At 44.9% G+C, this 16537-nt stretch overlaps 1 protein-coding gene across 5 annotated transcripts in view; it reads left to right on the top strand.

The window, feature by feature from the left end:
• The window catches only part of LOC133948636 (plexin-B2-like), a 92063-nt gene that overhangs the window by 14900 nt on the left and 60626 nt on the right, over positions 1–16537 (top strand). Inside the window, exon 1 of one of the 5 annotated variants that reach the window (XM_062382523.1) lies at positions 12092–12119. The exons of the other annotated variants lie outside the window; for them this stretch is intronic. The gene's annotated coding sequence lies outside the window, so the exon portion shown is untranslated. Of the gene's footprint in view, positions 1–12091; positions 12120–16537 lie in introns of those variants that run through there. 5 annotated transcript variants of the gene reach the window in all.

A 16537-nucleotide genomic window follows, 5' to 3' on the forward strand; every position in this document is an offset into this window, starting at 1 on the left:
CTCTTAAAAAACAGCTGAGTCTGGCAGTTGGCTACATGAACAGCAACTACAGCGTGTACGACACTTCTCATGTTGCAATCACGCCCCCTGGTGGCGAGCTGTATTGTAAGTCATGAGCCCCACCTCCTCCATGTTAGCAGATGGGACATGGACCAAACTAAAAAGTCAAGATTTCTGACATTTCAGGTACTTTTTATCTGTTCTCTGTTTGTTCCAGTGAATCTCTTTATCAAAGTCGTGTTTTGATGGTTTCAGGTCCTCACAGGAATCTGCTGCTTCTCTTTGTCTCACGTGAGAGTGAATTTAATTTGACTGTGTTTCAGACTGTTGGTCTGACAATGCAAAGACGTTTTAATAACGCCCCCTCGTGCTCTTGTGCTCTGGGATATCATCATTAGATGTTAGGCTTCACTGGACCGGAGGAGGATTATCTAATTAATTAGAGGGGGGGAGGAGACACAAGGTCGGACGTGTGCAGAGTCATGAAAAACATGCAGAGAAACGGCTTTTTCTATTAATGACGAAGCAAATTTTGTCGAAATGCAAAGTCAACAACACTGGAAACTACTTCTTCCCTCCAGTGCTCATGTGTGAACCAGCAGAAGAACCAGCAGCCGGCTTCAAGCCACAAGGACAAACTGAAGGAGGGGGGAGAGAACTTTAAAAAGTGGATCTGATGTAAAGCATATAAACAAATGTAGTCCCCCCCCCCAAATATATACAAGGTGTGTCTCAGCTGGAGATCTCACTTTGATCCAACATCATTAACTGTCGTGAGTTTGACGAGTGAAAATAATAAACAACATTTTCTAGCTTCAGCGATTTGAAGGTCTCGTGAAAGTCACAGGTTTTGAAATGGAAATGTTGTGAGAGGGATCAGCTCCAAGGAGGTAGATGGGAAGTAGTGTGTTTGTGTGTGTGTGTGTGCGACGCCACGGGAGGCAGACATGGCATAGAGCTTCACTCATCAACGTGTGTGTGTGTGTGTGTGTGTGTGTGTGTGTGTGTGTGTGTGTGTGTGTGTGTGTGTGTGTGTGTGTGTGTGTGTGTGTGTGTGTGTGTGTGTGTGTGTGTGTGTGTGTGTGTGTGTGTGTGTGTGTGTGTGTGTGTGTGTGTGTGTGTGTGTGTGTGTGTGTGTGTGTGTGTGTGTGTGTGTGTGTGTGTGTGTGTGTGTGTGTGTGAGCTGCCAAACAGGAGGACGTCAATGCCAACAACAGAAACAAACTCATAAACACTCAGTTCATGGTTATTTCTCAAGGTCATGGACTTGTACACGCCGCTAATCGTCAAACGCAAGTGTTTGTGTGCGTGTGTGTGTGACTAATCCGTCTCGTGTCAGGTCGCTTTGACTGCCGACATGTGAAAAGTCCTTTTTAACCTTTTCCTGCAGGAAAACTCTCAAACAAACAAACATCTCAGAGGTTCAATTCTGATTCAGTCTCATAGTTTCATCTGAATTTGAGAAACAGAATTCAGTTGTGCAGCACAGTTGAGTCTAAACCCGCCCTTTTAGTTTTAATGAATTCTGCTTCCACCAATTGATTATTTTCTGCTGATTTTAAAGTTTTAAAATCCCAGAAGTTCAGTTGAGAATCAGATAAAACAAAGAAAAGCAGCAATTCATCACATTTGAGAAACTTTAAAACTCTAATTAAAATAATGATCTTATGTCGTAGATAAAGATGGACGACCTAACGGCTCCTGAAAGTGAAGCCAAAGTGTCGCCCACAGTTCAGAAACCCTTCCTCCTCCATGTTAGCAGATGGGACCTAAACAAAAATCCAAAGTATACGTTAATTGATTTTGTTTTCGTTCAGTTTCCCTCAGTTTCCAGTCTTTTGTGCTGTTTAATAATCACTCTTCAATATTAATTGTTGAAGTGCCTGCTAAATTGAGCTTTTGTAAGGTTGGTTAATTTAATTAGATAAAATCTAGGAAGCACATTAAACACTTCAACTTTGAAATGAGTTTCCATGATTTCTAAAGCGATTATATGGTTACATTCCTCTATTTGGACAAAGTGTACGTAGCCGGCTTTACTTAAAGATATAAATAAATAAATGATATAAATAAAAATCTGCCTTCAAAGCCCATATCTTTCTAGTCGTGGTTTGATTTATCTTTCCAGACGCCGGCTCTGAGAGATCTCCGAGCGCTTCATTTTATTTGATGTGCACTCAGCTGCTGTTAACGCCAGCAAACAGATCAGAGCAGTCACGGAGGAAAGAGTCGTGTCGAGAGAAAGGAATCCTCGGGACAGGGCGACAGCGTGACGACCACGACGCACACGAGATAAGAGCCGAGGTCAGAGCGACGAGTTGGATCGATGTGAAGGTTCAAACCCTGATGCTGACACTCTGGATTTCTCTCTTTCGGCTTTGAATGAAATGATTTTCATGCCAAAACATTTATGTCCGATTGTTCAGTGTGAGACGCTCCGGGCAAAGTGTCAAGAGCTTCATCCTCTTCAGTCCGGAGCAGATGTCGGAGATGTTTGTCCCGGATTTATCTTTTTAAACCGTCTGATTCCTGCAGGTCCGAGCCGCCGTCCAGGAAGTGGAGCCGCTTTGAATTCTGGGAGTAAAATGAACCTGTGAGAATTCAGCGCTTTAGAAAAACAACGTCGTAAAGAACATGAACCAGGCTTAAAGATTTGATGTTGAAGATACGAGGCGTTTCCCAATTGGTCAATGAGACCACAAGGGTTGACCGATGTGAGACAGGTCCCCGTCCCCGGCTCGTCCCTTGTTGCTGCGTCTTGTTGTGTGTCGGCGGCGTTACGTCTTTGTAAAGAGCAATGAATCCTGGGACATGTTGGACGAGTGGATCCTCGTGACATCACAGGCCTGTTTGAGGGTTAAGATAACGGGTTTGTGATTTAGATGTGGCAGTTAAGGGGCTCGACCATGTATCATGTACATGAATGTCCTTGTGTAGGTGTCTGTGTGTGTGTGTGTGCAGTGATTTGTAGGTATACAGGCTTGTCTCACTTTTATTAAACACAGTGTCCTTTTTCTCTACCTCTCTCCGTCACTTGCTCTGTCTCTCTCTCTCTCTCTCTCTCTACCTCCCTCTGCGTCTCACTGCTTCTGTTTCTCCCTCTCTTTTCCCCAGCGATGCTCATCTCTCGCTTGGTTGCTGCTGCTGAGGTTGGAACTCTGCTCGCTGTGACAAACACACACACACACAAACACACACCTAAGTATTCACTTCTGTTATTGTAAGGACACCTTTTCCAAACATGAAAGTTACTCTAACTTTAACCCTGTGAGATTTCTCTGTGAGTGTCTGTCCAAAATGTCCTGACTTTCAAGGTGTCCAAACTCAACTTGGTCCTGACAAAGATAGAAACACACACACACACACACACACACACACGCCTCAGACAGAGCGCTCCACAAGCCCGGTCAGGAAATTGGACCCTCAGCAGGATGTATTTTGGAAATGAATTCCTTTGAAATACCCAGACACCACACACACACACACACACACACACACACACACACACACACACACACACACACACACACACACACACACACACACACACACACAGGCTGAGTTTTGACAGACGTCTGTTGCTTCTGGTTTTAACTATGGAGTCTTATCTGCTGAACCACTATCAGTAGTTTAAAGATAGAGCTGGCAGAGCTGAGTCACAGCTCTCTCTCTCTCTCTCCCCCCCCCTCTCTCTCTCTTGCCTTTTGTCTCACTGACAGTCAGTGTCGCTCGTCCGAGTGTGCAGCTGACAGATAAGGTGTTGATGTTAATTACCAGACATGTAGCCTGTCAGACGGAGAACGAGTCGGGCGGAGAGAGAAGTCGACGGCGAGTTTAGACCGATGCAGGATTTTCACCATCAACACCAGAACTGATGATTCCAAGAACCACAGACCAGTGAGAACTCAACGTGTGTGAAAGGGTGATTTTGATTTATCACATCTCGGGTCATATTGTTGTAAGTTATAATAAATCACTTTATTTAGATGTTTGACCAATATTAACCTTTTAAAGTTGTCATCAGTCCGTATCTTGTAAATCTACTGACACATGTTACGTCTTGCCTTCATCCGTGTTTAGTTTCTGTTTCATGAAGATAAAACAATCAACAATGAAACTCAAAAAGGTCAAACTGGTATTAAAACATCTTTTATTATCGATAAAACCTCCTGAGAGTCTGAAATCAATAGAGTTTCTCCTGTGTTTCACCTGCAGCCTGATTAAACCTCTGCTCACTCCCTAAGTGTCTGTTATTAGTGTAATTGAGGATGTCGACTTGTTTTCCACACAAGCACATGAGGGTAATTCTGGTTTAAAATCACAGTGAGGGTTCATTTGTCTAGACCTTTTTAAATATGGTCCTAAGCTGCAGCTTCACTAAAACCCTGAAATATCCAAACCTGCAAATCACAGCCACGAACTCAACGGAGCAGTTTCACAACAATCCAGAGGAAAGTTAATTCTAAGCAAAACAAATCCTCTCTATCTGGTTTCAGGAACATGTATAATAGAATCCAGTTGGTGATATTGGAGCGGATGTTTGTGTAGTTTGATTCCCAGCAGCCCACAGTTTGTCTCCACACTCGCACACAAAGACACAGTGTGTGTCTCTCTCTCTGTCAGGGTTTGACAGCCTGAGCGGTGATGAGAAGGCCTCCCGAGGTGGTTTACGTGCACGCTCCTGCATGCACACGTATACTGTGTGTGTGTGTGTACGTGTGTGTTCTGACATTTCCTTTGTGTTTCTTGTTGGGAGTTCTTCATCTGATGAGTTTAACTGGGAGCAGGAGGAGGCATTTGGCAGCAGGTGCATTCGTGTGCGTCGGATGTTTGTGTATTTAACATTATTTATAGACACTGCTTCCTTCCTTGCAGAGCAGATTTTTGTTGGTCAGAAAACACACAACAAATGATCTGAATCAAATCCTTTAACACGCTCTTCTTATAAAAAGCCAAAGAGATAAGGGAGTGGATGTATCGTCTGTTTTCATGGATGTGGGTCAGAATCCCTGAACGCTCGTGTTGCCGTATGAAATCAGTCATTAGTTACGTTCAATAAGGGAACAGGCTGATGGAGCAGCTTTGTTTTCATCATTACTGTTGTTAAATTGCTCTTTAAAATCATTCTCCGCTGATATTAAAAACTCTTCGGTTCAGCGCCTCTCCAACTGTAATTTCCTCCCCAGCAAATTCCCCAATTTATCCTCTCAGGTGTTTGCAGCCCTCGCTCTGAATCCCCATTAACCTTGAGTCCGACGCATTTTGTCGAATTCCCATTAACCAGCGGAATGAGCGGCTTTGTGAATTCCCATTAACCTCCAGCATTAGTCGTTTATTAGACAACAAAGACGTGTGCGGGATCAGAAACTTATTTGGGGGATATTTTCCTTCTCTCTTCAGGATGATTGCTCTAAATTAGGGTCACATAGAGTCAACCGAGCAGAATATTAACGGCTGCCTGAAATATGAGGGAGATCATCCAGTGTCGACTTCCAAATGGGAGACGGACGTTTTCCTGAGTGGGTTGAAATCAACAGGCTGAATCGGTTCCTCTCCGTCTGTCTGTCCCACCTCCTCCTCACGTCCCTCTGCACAGGGACACTCCCCACCTCCTCCTCACGTCCCTCTGCACAGGGACACTCCCCACCTCCTCCTCACGGCCCTGATGGGACTTGTTATCCATCCAATTAGTTCCGGGTCTCCTCCCAGTTGGGGTGTCCTCATGAAATCTCCAATAGAAGGAGGAGGATGCTAGACTCAACTGAGCTCCCCCCCCCGGATGTCCAAACTCATCCTACGTCCTAGAAGAAGAGGAAGCCAGGTCGGAAGGACGAGGAGATTCCAGAGCTGTAACTGATCTTTCCTCACATGCACCTCCTCCTGCAGAGTTTAGTGCACGTCTGCAAGCAGCTTGTGTTTGTAAGCTCTCACTTTCTTTTAAGGTTTATTTTGAGTCAAAACAGCGTGGATAAACTTTGTGACACCGGACAGGAGGAGTCGTTTTCCTCCCATCAGCCTCGCTCTGCGTCTCCCAACGCGTGAAGTGTCTCCGCCGGGCGGTTTCCATCATAGAGCAGCTCATAGAGCAGCTCATAGAGCAGCTCATAGCTCGTTGAATCCACCAGAAGCCTCCGAGAGTCAGAAGAGATTAGGTTACATCCAGAGCGTGTGAGTGCTGGAGTGTCGACTCTCCTCGTGCTCGGTGGTGTGTGTCCGTCCACTCTCACTAATTCAAACACACACACCGACTGACAGACGGACATACGCAGGAACTGTACGCACATCCCAGGGAAGCGGTTTGTTCGAGGGTCAGTGAGCACGTGAAACGGAAACGTGAGGTGTCAGAACGGATGAAGAGGGAAACACGGAGGCTGCTGATTTAGGAAAGAGCAATTAGGACGTGGAAACAGAAGTGGATGAAAGCAGGAGAAGGAGCAGGGCAGAGAGAGAGAGAGAGGGATTCAAGCAGTGATGTTAAACAGGAGGGAGGATGAGTCGGGTTTCCAGTCGTCAGCCTCAGGTTGGGAAATAAGAGAGAGAGGATGGGTTGAGACGCAGCCGGCAGCTCGACAGTTCCTCAGCCTCACATGTCAGAGAGATTTGTGAGTTTTCCTCAGCGATTTACCCGACATCCATTCAGCTGTGGACACAGTTTGAAGGGAGCAAAGCTAAAATCAAAGAATATCTTGGTGTAAAGTCTTGATTTGTAAAGCAGCTCGAGCACTAGAGGAGGTAAACGTTTAATGTCTCCCTCTGAGAACATAGTGAAGTCGAAGGAAAAACTCAGACTTGAATTTATCACTGTTCTTGATCTGCCCTTTTAATATGGAAGATTAAACTATTACATGTTTCAGCCAAAAGAGACGACAGCCGTTTCAAACCATATGTCCCACCCAGCAACTAGTCAACATTAAACCAACACAACTGGTTTTGGCTTCTGTACAATTTGGATGCTGCTTTTGGAAAATCTGTATTTTTATTATTTAAATACATTTAAACACACAAACATGTAGAGTAATGAGACCTGAAGTTTTCTCTCCAGAACTATGTTGGACAATACATCTGATGATTTATTGAAATCCTGAGGATGTTTCCTGGTCGTTAGTTGAGGAAATCATTCAAACCTGATCAGCCACTTCTTGTAATGACGACCTGCAGGAAACTCTGCATACTTGGGATTTCTGTGCAGGACGTGAGGATGATGGACAGAGGATCGTCTCTCAGGCGGTTTGGGGAGGTCTGGGGAAACGAGAGCAGACAGCGAAGGTCTTTATCGGATCACATCCTGCTCTTCAGTGGACTTCCAGCCTGTGATCTGCAGGAACCCATGAGAACAGGAGCTCTAGTGGGTTTGAAGCCTCTTGGCAGTGATTGATACCAGCAGCGAGCTCTGGGTTCAGACCACAATGCTGCTCCTTATCGGCCACATCCGGCCCCAGTGCAGCTTGTCAGCTGTTTGTGGAGAGGGGGGGGGGGGTGTGGACTGTATGAAGCCAGCGTGATGGAGCAGAATCACAGGAGGAGACGTTGTGTTGACGTCCTCAGAAAACACAGAGAACCTCGCTGCTTGTTTTTCTCTGAGGCCGAAGAAAAGCATTCAACGGTAAACTGCGGCAAGATGGATGAACAGTTAGCGTAGTTGTTATTACGGCTCTTTTGCTATGGTGCATCTCCTCTGCTCCTCCTCTGCTCCTCCTCTGCGCCTCCTCTGCGCCTCCTCTGCGCCTCCTCTGCTCTAGTTGTTCTGAACCGGCTCCGGTCCAGGTCCCACGGGAGCAGAGCTGTGATGGAGAGCAGCTTTAAACTTCAACAAAGTCGATTCAGGGTGAAAACAGCTGTTAGCTTGCACGCCGCGGAGCAACGTCTTCCACCAAACAAGTGATTAAGAGAAGCTTTAAAGGGAAATGAGGAAGGAGGAGGGATTTACCCTCTGTCCGCTGAAAGATAAACTGAAAGAGACAATTTATTTTCTGTGGGAAATGATAAAAATGTGGAATATCTCTTATCTCCTTCAGGGATACATAAAAGTGCAGCGTGGTGACATTTAACCTGAACCTTTTTGAAGTTGTCTGGAAGTGAATAAACTCGATGATAAAGCTCCAGCCGGGTTTGTGAGTTTTGGAGAAACCCGCCTGCGTCGTGCTGCTGCTCTGAAATGTTCCCGTTAATATCCTGGATATATTCATCCAGCGGCTGCTCTGCCTTCACGCAGCTTCGGCCCTGAAACCACGGTGGAGATGCACCGTCCGGCTCTTCTGTGACTAAAGGTGACAAATAATTTATGACTTTTGGGAGTTTCTCCAAAGTCCAGTGGGGTTTTTGTTCCAAAACAGGGGACAGCTTGAAATTGGAGTGTCTCAAGCCGAGAGTCTTCTCACGCAGACTGAGTTATGGTGGAGCCGCGGTTATTGATCAACAACCCTCTGAACCCCAGCAGATATATGGAGGTAATTTCTCTGCTGTGTGGAGGCTGGGCAGACGTCTGTTATTGCCCCTTTTAAAGATTACGGGCGTCTCTCTGAAATATGTTGCGTCCCCGTCTGTAAACCGCTCATTCATTAAATGAACATTTAGCACAAAGCAGGAGCTTCAGAGAAGTGGAGCAGAATCCCTACGTGTGTCTGACTCAGCCTGAACCGAGGGAAAAGGACGGAGGCTAAATAAACTGCAAGAGTCACGGCTTTGTTTTTTTTTTGGAATCATAAATAAGTGAAGAGAGGAGGAAGGGAAAAGGCTCCTGTGTTTTAAAATGGCTCGACCAGCAGTTCATACCACTGAGAAAACATGAAACAGGAGTTTATAATGAGAATGAAACATGTTCCATATTCTGTCCTGCTGGTTAGACAGGTTTCAGACAGTTGGTGGATTCATTTCATCACGTTTGACTAATTTGAAACTGTATTACAGCTCCTCTGTCTCTAACTGGGAATGAGGCCGTTCATTTCTCCGTCTCCTGTCTCCAGGTCCAGATCACAGCTGAGCTCCAAGTCAACTCCTAACTCGTTAACAGCTCTCTCTTGATTCCCCCCCGTGGATCAGCTGCGATTATCTGATATTAAAAACGGTCCGGCGCCGCGTTGAGGTTTGAACGCTCAGGAGACGTTCTGCCTCCGGTCGTCTAATGAGATTCTGATTGGCCGGAGGGAAGATGAGGTCTCACACACGGAGACGCTACAAAACGACCAGCGAGGTTGTTTCACCTCCTGAACCTCATTATGGAAATAGGTTTTTATTTCTGATTGCTTGGCTGCGTGTGTTTGTCTGTCGGTACAGGTGTGTGTGTGTGTGTTTGTGTGTCTTCCATTCGTCTGTCATTGTGCAGAACCAGACCTGTCACAATAAGAGCAGTGTGATAAACAATGACATTATTCTGTATTGTTTATTTCAGCCTCAAACCGCTGCTCGAGCTCCGGGTAGAAACATTGGGATCAAGTTAACTTGTCTAAATGAAAGTTTAGTCTCAGAGTCTCTAACATGGCCACCTTGTGAAAGTTACTACTTCGTCAAATCTGGACAATCTTCTCTTGTTCTTTCCAAGACTCTCCTGTCATTTGACCTTTGACCTCTGCTCCGGTCCCTGTGTGAGTGCGGGGTCGTGACCCTTGGGCGACCCCCCCTCTGATCCCTGGGGTCGTTTCACTGTGATCGCTTTGTCTCCTGGATAACGCTCCGACATGTTTCCCTCTTGTCAACACGTGGAACTCGTGTAGAGTCGTGAACTCGGAGGGTCGACGTGTCCTCAGTGGTTTGATTTGTCCAACACAACAGTTGTGTCGCTTTGTGAAAAGTATTTATATTGTGTTGTTGGTTTTGAAAGAAAGTTTGGATCTGAAATGCAGTGAATGAGGTGGAGCTGTGTTTCCTTTATTCTCAGTTTGAGAGTTGGACTTTAACACTTTGATAAAGCGTCTGTTGAAACTGTTTATTTTTGTATCACCATGAACACACATGTACTTTGGTTCATTCTGACTCGTCTCCCACGTCAGACTCCGTCCTCCTGCTCCAGATACACAGATTAATCCTCCACTGGAAATATCCTGTAGGATTAATGTATTTATAGAGCTAAAATGTACAAGCCAATTATTTTATATAGAATTGATAAAACATTTAAGATAATATATGCAGTCTCTGGAATAAGAGGATTTGCTGCTCTTCTTTCATTTGGGGATTTTTTTGGTGTCGAGCTGCAAATGATTCGTCGATTAATTGATTAGTAAATCTCCCCAAATTGAAATCAGCTGTTTTCTTAATTGATTAAGTAATTTTCTAAGTTTAACAGCAGAAACAATTCATCACTTTTTTTTGTTATTAATGCATTGAACTACATTTAATATGAAGTACATTTAAACACAACATGATTCTGTTGGCAGATGATAATCTTGAATAATGCAAAACGATGATCATCACATTAGTTTAAGCTCATGGACATAATTCAAGTTCTAAATGTTCGAATGTTTCTTCGTCGTGTAAGTTTTATTCTCGCTCGTCTGCTTTGTTTTATTTCTTCATGTTTGGTTTTTGAACTTCTCTGGACGTCCTCTGTTCCGACTCTGAGAAAAGGGAAGTTCCCGCTGGTCCCTGAGGAAACGAGCACGGCTGTGACACAACGTAGTGAGAGTTAATTCAAACCAGACATGGTTCTCTGCAGAAACTTCCTTCTGTGATTCTTTCTTTCATTCGTCTTCTTTCTTTCACAGAATTTTTCTCTTCATCATTGTTTATACAACGATTTTGATGATGTAAAAGTTGTTTTTAGTCATTTTGGCTGTCGTGGGATTAGGGAGCATGTTTGTTATTGTACAAACGTTTTTGTTAAAAAATCAACCTTCGCCAGGGACAGACCAAAGTCTCTGGTTGTGACGTCATTCAGACTTTGACATGAAATCTGAAATATTCAGTCTTACATTGTGAAATAGCTGCGTTCATGCCTCAAATACTCTAAACCAAAGCTTCCATGTGAGAAACTTTGCGGATTCGCACAATCCCTATTGTGGTGGGTTAACCCTAACCCCGCCCACCCCTCATCTCTACTTATTAAACTGTGCTCTACATGGAGTGTGCACCTCCTGGTCTGACCCAGATCCACCTCCTGCTCCTTCCCTCTCCTCCGAGGATCTCGTGCCGTCTGAGGTGCACGAGAGACAAACGCCTCCTGGAGCTTCTCACCTCTGCTGACTCATCGCAGGCCTCTGCTCGCGCTGCCACTTTGTTTATCGCCCTCTCTGTCCGAGGATTATGGGATTTGCTGTTTCTCGTCGGACTCGGGGGGGGGGGGGGGGGGGGGGGGGGGTGGGTGAACCTGTAGCATGGGATGAAACGTCGGACGTCACGTTTCTGATGACACTGATTCAACACTGAGGCTTTCATGTCTGAAAGAGGAGAGCTCGTTTTTAGAGAATCCTCGCTCTCCCTCCGGAGACGGTTTTAATGGCGGCCTCTTTTCGTTGTTGTCTTCCACGACAAGACAAAAAGTCTTTGTGTTCACGTCGGCATGCGACTGTTTGCCAGCGGAGAACAGACCACGACTGTTCAGAGGGAAGTTGATTTGCTTTTCTTTATCATCACAGACAAGAAGTTCAGGATCAGATCTGTGGAAACCAATCACTCCGGGATCTTTATTGATCCGGGAGTCTTTTAGTCTGAGAAATAATAAAATGCTTCTTGATGCCTTTTAGGTTTTAGTCATTAAACAGTCATAGGACCTTTGCTTTGAGTGATGAGTGTGATTCATAATCAACTAACCGACATTATTTATTAGGAGAATTAAAATGGATCTGTGTTTGTTTTCCCGGATGAGATTGTTTTTTTTGTGTGACTCACTGCAGACGCTCTAAGTTTCTTTATTGATTGATTTCTATATTAGTCACATAGAAATCACAGTGTCTATCACATGAGTCAACATCTTCACTTGTTTACTGGAAAATACACTTTGTTTATTTCACGAGTTCTGGTTCTAAACTTTGCTGAACTTGTTCCTCAGCAGAGAAAATCAATAGAAGCTCGTGGAAAGTTCCGAGCTGATGCGATTACCTCTCACTCGCTCTTCATGGGAACCTGAGCTCCGACGCCCGATAAGCCAATAGAGCGTCAAGTTGTGAAGACGTGTCTCAAACTCTGAGGTGATTATTTGTCAAAGACGCAGATTGTTCGGCTGCAGGTGTTGAGAATGAGGTTTGTGCGACTGAAGAATGTAAGGATTGTGTTGATAATGGATCATTTCCAGGAGTTTTGTGGTGATTTGTTTAATAAGATCGTCTCTGGAGGAAACTGGAGTTGTGAGGTGACATCAGGTTCAACGAGCTCGCTTCAAGGGTTCTTCAGAAAAACATCTTTGCGGCTGCAGGTGATGTTTCATAATCTTTCTTGGGTTCAGAGCAGGTTTGTGAAAGGCATTAGTCGGGTTTCAATAAAGAGGACTGTTTCCAATTTTCAAATCATTCTGAAACTCTGGTAAATCAGATTATTATCTTCTATTCTATTTTGTGAGTTCATACCTTCGGCAAGGTCAACGCCCAATGTCGCCTTATCAAATAAAGAGGAAATTAAATTACTGGATCCTCGCGTTTATCCAGATCTGCTCCATATTTCAGGAGGTCACTTCCCATCCGACCACAACATCTCCTGGTTCAGTAGCTTTTTAATAATCCTGCAGACAAACAAACAAACCTCCTGATGAAGGGATGTACAGGAGAACCTGGCTCGGTAATTTGATCTTCTGTTGACGTGTAAACATCGGTCATCGCTGTAGCGGTTTCCCTCTGATGCATTGTGGGTCCGTCCATGTGGTCACAATATTCTGCGTCCTGATACCATCTCGTATCTGAGCAGCATATTGTCTTTCTCCTCCCTCCCTGTATCTCCGTGCTCCGGCATCTGAAGGAGCATAATGAAAACACAGCGGCCGATAGAAGCCTCCTGATGTTCACATTCTACCAACACACACTTTGTCTACTTTCTGTTGTTTTCTGTGTGTTTGTGCATCAGGCCGATGAGGTTGTGTATTCAGTGTTTCCCCCAGTAAATGTCTCAGTCAAGGTGGTAAGCAGGTGGCGGTGCTGTTGGCGCGGCGCGTAGCGGCGATGCGAAAATTTTTGGGGGTATTTTGCTCAAAGATGCCAGTACGCATGAATGAAATAAACAACTGTTTATTTCAATATAAATAAACAACAGTAGGTACAAATGTTGTGGAAAACATGCAGACACTACAAAATAGGGTTTAAGCCGGTTTTTAAGAAAAATCAAGCTGCCTCGGAAGATGACAGTTTGTGATGTCGGATTCCGTTCAAATTAACCGCCTATTCATTGTGGACGGCAAGAAAAAAAAAGTTTTCGCGCATGCGCACCTGATTCTGTATGATTTAACATGTACGCAAATAAGCATCATTCTTTGTGCCTTTTTTACGTAAATGGTATGCCACATAAGCCTTTACGCTACATATCATTCATGGACCAATTAAAATCGAGATATTACTAGACATTTACGCAGCTTAAGGCCAATGTATGCTACTCCGAGTCCGTTGCGGACTGACGGACGGACGGAGCGGACGGACCCTTTTTGATTTATAGTTCTACGAGCCTTTTTGTTGTGAAAACAATTCACCGCCAGAACAGTAGATGGCGCAACTGAAGTCGAGCTTAGACAAGCCTACCTCATGAGGTATATAGAAGAAGTCCACGATAGGTTTATTTACGTCCTCCCGGCTCCTCACACACAGTGAACGATGGCAGCTAACAGAAAAAGGATGTTGATGACGCGACAGTTTTTGCTGAATAAAGTGACACCCAGCGGGTCATAATGCTTATGTTATCGTGTCTTAACGCAGCGGTTCCCCGGTCTTGTTTCCAAACTGCGTTGCTAATTCAACAGCTGCAACAGCTTGAAGCTACACGGAGGCAGCTAGCTTCCCCCCAGCTTCCACACACAGTCAGCAGGGACACCCGATACTAACTACTACCGTTAGTTAGTATCGATCTAAAGTGTTTGCTTCTAACCTGACGGTGTTTGAGAAAGAGTGTCATGAGCCGTGGGATTAAAGTCAGCGGGTTTTTGCGCTGTTCCCACCGCAGTTAGCATGGTGGTTAGCCCGCTAGCCACGTTATGAAAGTTCGTTATAACAGTATGTGACCGTACACACGTGCCGTAAGTGCTCTAACCAGCCACCGTCAGCCGGACAACGCCGCTGGCTTAACACACTTGTCACATTAATTATATAGTCGTAGTTGTGATTTTGGTTAATTGTGATGTAGGGAATGGAACAGGAAGTTTCCATTCCGAAATGCTGGCGTTAGCGGACCAATCACAGCCAAGGGCTATCCGTGGGCTCTCCTCCATTTCGACGTGTAGTTAGAAAAAGGAGAGCTGCTCGAAAAGCTCTCCGAGGAGCCGCGGAGAGGCACGGAGAGGGCGTTCCACGTTGGAGAAGGCGGCCCTATCTGTCCGTTATGCTGTAGTCCTACATAATGATGAATGCTGTCTTTTATTTTTTAAGTTGAATAGAAGTAGTACTTATTTGAAATCGGCCGTGCGTGCCTGTTTGTTGTTTATTGTTTTTGATTTAACAATATACAGGTTTAGAGAAATCTGGCTTTCAGAACTCAGTGCCTACCCACTCACTGACCTCACCGCACGTCACTGGCGGTAGATTGACAGGTGACTATGATAGACTATGCAACAATATATTCAACCACCAGATGTCGCCGTCTCAATTACACTCAAAAAACTTTATTGGCACGACTAATGTTGTAAACAGTATTACCTGAGTATTATCAATGCCATTTTTTTTTTTTTTTCAACTTTTTTTTCAACTTTTTTTTTTTTTTTTTTTCAATACATTGGTAGTCAAGGCGGGGCCCTAGTCTTGTTAAGGCGGCCGCCTTAACAAGATAGTGCTGGGGGAAACCCTGGTATTGGTAGTTGGTGTTTGATTCCCTAAGAAGTCATAGTTTGCTTTTAACTGGGAAACTGGTTTGCACAGGAAGCATCACATTTGGGCGTGTGTGTGTTTTTGCCTGTGTGTGTTTGTGTGTTTGTGTTTGTGTGTGTGTGTGTGTGTCGTCTGGTTGGCTGAACCAGGTTGAGCCACTTCACTCCGCTCTTCAAAGACTCGCCATAAAACCTCAGGATCTTAATCGGATGCTGTTCAGACGACACTTTGTAATTATGTCTCAACAAATTCCTGCCTACACACAGAAGGAGTGTGTGTCTGTGTGTGTGTTAGTGTTGTTGTGTGCTCAGTTGATGTCTCTTTGGGGTCTTTTTTAAGCTGCATGTTGTATCACGTTAACATTGTGTTCAGGCTATTGATGCTAGTGTGTGAAGCTGCTATAATATTTACACAGATGTTTGTGTGTCTGTGTGTGTGTGTGTGTGTGTACAGCTTATCTTTTTCATGCTCTTCTCACCAAGTTTCTTTGGTCTCAATTGGATGTGAAAGGAAATCCCATGTCTGCAAGGCTTCCACTGCAGGAACAGACCTGTGTGTGTGAGAGTGTGAGTCTGTGTGTGTCTGTGTGTGTGTAAAGCCTCCACCATGCCACAGTGGATTAACCACACAGTGTGAGCAGCAACACTGAGGCTGTGAAGGAGAGATTCAGAGTGAAAGACGAGGCATGAACCAGAACGAGAGCGAGAGAGTTTAGCTTTTTATTCCAACTCAGCTACGTTGATTATTTACCAGCTCACAGATCCTCTGACATAAAATAGGAATATTAAATATATAATACCATGTGTTTACTAATGTATCTTCACCTGTTAATGAGCATCACTGAGTTTTTATATCTACTTCATGTGCCCGTCAGTGTATCTAAAGAAGGCCGACTTGTCTCTGCTTCTTTGGTTTCATTCACTAACATGGAGGAGGCTGCTGGGTGTATGACTTATACTGCAGCCAGCCACCAGGGGGCGATCCAGATGAAACATTGATAAGATGCAGGAATCCGTCCCTCTAGGTTTTGTAGATGAAGCTAATTTACAATCCTTTTCCCTGGTTTGGATTTTTCAATACGTTGTTAACAATACGTTGTTAGGATAAAATTACAAACCTGGGAAACCAGAAGAAGACCAATGAGCAGATTCCAGAACACGTGTGCAGCTGCATGATTAGTGACTCAGCATTTATCAGATTGTGTCTTACTGGAAACCAAAGTGTGTTTGTGGTGCCACCGGTGTTCACCCATCCCCCGGGTGGAGATGGCTTGAGTTCGGTGGAACGGGCTTTTCACCGGTGGAGCCCTGAAGCCCGCGGCCTCTCATTGGAACGTGCCTCACTGAGTGGAACCATGTGATGTCTCTCAGGTCCTCAGTGGACCAGGCGTCTGTCTAACACCTGTCCCCTATCGCCGTCCTGCCACTCGGCTTTACTTCTGGAACTGGGTCAGCAGATAACCGGTGTGACCCGTTCACCGGCGACTCGCTCACTTTGACAGAACTCGTCTTTACGGCCGGTGTTCAAACAGACGCTTCGGTTTCACCACGTTTCATCATTAATTGCACGCCGTGCCTTCCGTAGTTACCTCGACCCGGCAGCTGCTCGCCGCC

This window comes from Platichthys flesus, chromosome 23 (assembly GCF_949316205.1).
Source record: "Platichthys flesus chromosome 23, fPlaFle2.1, whole genome shotgun sequence".
Lineage (NCBI taxonomy): Eukaryota > Metazoa > Chordata > Actinopteri > Pleuronectiformes > Pleuronectidae > Platichthys > Platichthys flesus.